The sequence below is a fragment of the Bombyx mori genome, chromosome 1, assembly GCF_030269925.1.
Source record: "Bombyx mori chromosome 1, ASM3026992v2".
In the NCBI taxonomy this organism is placed as follows: domain Eukaryota; kingdom Metazoa; phylum Arthropoda; class Insecta; order Lepidoptera; family Bombycidae; genus Bombyx; species Bombyx mori.
The window spans coordinates 15,674,118-15,676,283 of NC_085107.1; positions in this window are offsets into that span (position 1 = coordinate 15,674,118).

Genomic DNA, 2,166 nt, shown 5'->3' on the forward strand with positions numbered 1-2,166 from the left:
TTCTATGACCTCCCTTTGCGTACTGCTTCAGTAGTTGTTTCGATTTTACCACCTTATTCTCTTTTAAATTATCAGTTAAGAAATGACCAGTACGTGTCTTATAGGCTGCAAGTCCTAAGTCATCTTTTAACACGTTGAGCGCCATGTGTATCTTTCTGGAAACACAAAGTACCACCTTTAGGGGCCGCGTGTTTCCTTTAGGAAACACGAGCAGTACTTTATTCGTAGGCCAGTGTGTCCGCCAGGAAACACATTTCAATACATTTTACTATGAATTCTAATACCTCTGGCCTCCACGGTTATTTTGGTGTGAGTGGGTTTTTTGTACGACGTTTTGATCAAAAGTTATTTTTAGACATAACTTACGAATAAAGTACTGCGGCCCCTAAAGGTGGTACTTTGTGTTTCCAGAAAGATACACATGGCGCTCAACGTGTTAAAATACGCGACATGGTTCTAGGTGCTATCTTCATCTGCTGAGATAAAATCTTTTGCTTTCGGACAGGATTTCTTCCAATTCTTTCCCTTACTGCTTTTACCACCTTTTTCGTACGAACACTACGTGGACGGCCAGATCTTTTTCTGTCACAAACAGAGGAGGTCTCATTGCACCTATTAATAGCCCGGTACACAAACATTTTACTAATACCAAGCGTATGGAGAGTTTTAAAAACTGCATTTGGCTTCATACCTACTTTGTGTAATGCAATCACAGCGATTCGGTTCTCTTTATCACCCCACTCCATTTTAATATCGCAAAATATTGTACAATGTATTGGCGCCAAAATGAGAAAACTCAAAGAGCAATCATATAAAAATGACAGATTCCAAATTCAAATGTAATATTTTGTTTATTTTTAATTGTAACAGTATTTATGGCCAGACTAAGTAATTAATACAAGCTGTACGTTTGTGGACCTCTCTTCCTTATATTAGACATGCTATATTACGTATTTAAGAGACAGATACTAACTACTACGTATTTCAGAGTCCAGTTAAGAGACATTTTTTGTTACCTTAATGCAAATTTAAATATTGCGTGGGTGATGCCTGTATAATACAGTGCGTTTGTGGAACCCTTTTCCTCATATTAGGCATGCTAAGTCTTCCCTTGAAGTATTTAAGTGACAGAATAAGAAACATTTCCTGTCACATTAATGTAAATTTAAATACTGCCTGGGTGGATACTCAAGCAATATAACATAGATATAAATTCAGCAATGGGGAGAATGTTAGTAAATTCATGTCCAAAGCTCAAATTATTCTTCTGTAAAATCTCGAGAAAACTATTTTTTTTTTGCAAATTTATTTTATTTTTGTACGATAGTGTATAAATGAGAAAAAAAGAAACATGGTCAGTTAAAAATAAAAATATAATTGCAGGATAAATTTGAAAATTTGATATTTTTAGTCAAAAACGTCTAATAATTGATAGGAAATAGTAGTGATTATTAACACTGAAGTATTAAGTAGAATAGCAAATCTTGATAAAACTAAATACCGCTATGTTAATTTTTAAAAGATGATATTTGTACTAAAGATATGAAAACCATATCATCCTTTAAGCATCGTTTTGTTGTAGATTATCAATATTTCGTATCAATAATGAAATAGGAGTGACGAAAATGTTTTAAGTAAGGTTTAAGGGGGTCCATAAGACGCACAGTAAAAGTGACGTCATAGTTGTGTCCCTAGTACTCCCAGTGTCTCAGAGTAGCCGATATCACTTCATATCATATCTTGATCACCATAAGTTCGATTGCAATAGAAGAAAAAAAAGTTTAAGCATAATTTTAAGGAAAATACTAAATGTTTTATTAAAAAACATAGATTTACAACATAGACTAAATTTCAGGTTTTGTTATTTACTTTGAGCCAAGGGCTGCATCGAACTGACAGTAGTATCTCCGCGTATCTGCTGTGAAGTGTTTCCTAGTGGTAATTTGCGTATTGGCTACATCAAGCAGAAGGCGCCACGTGTGGGCCTGCGTACACCCGGGGGCGGGCGCTTTGCGCCGCCCCTCAACTGCATATGTAAGTGCACCGTACACACACACTAGCCTATATTTAATTCATAGCCTCCGTGACATAGACAACTCGTCCATCCGTAGCTTACCTGCCGCAGCGATTTCATTTACAGTCGCGCCAGCCCCGGCACTGGGCGGA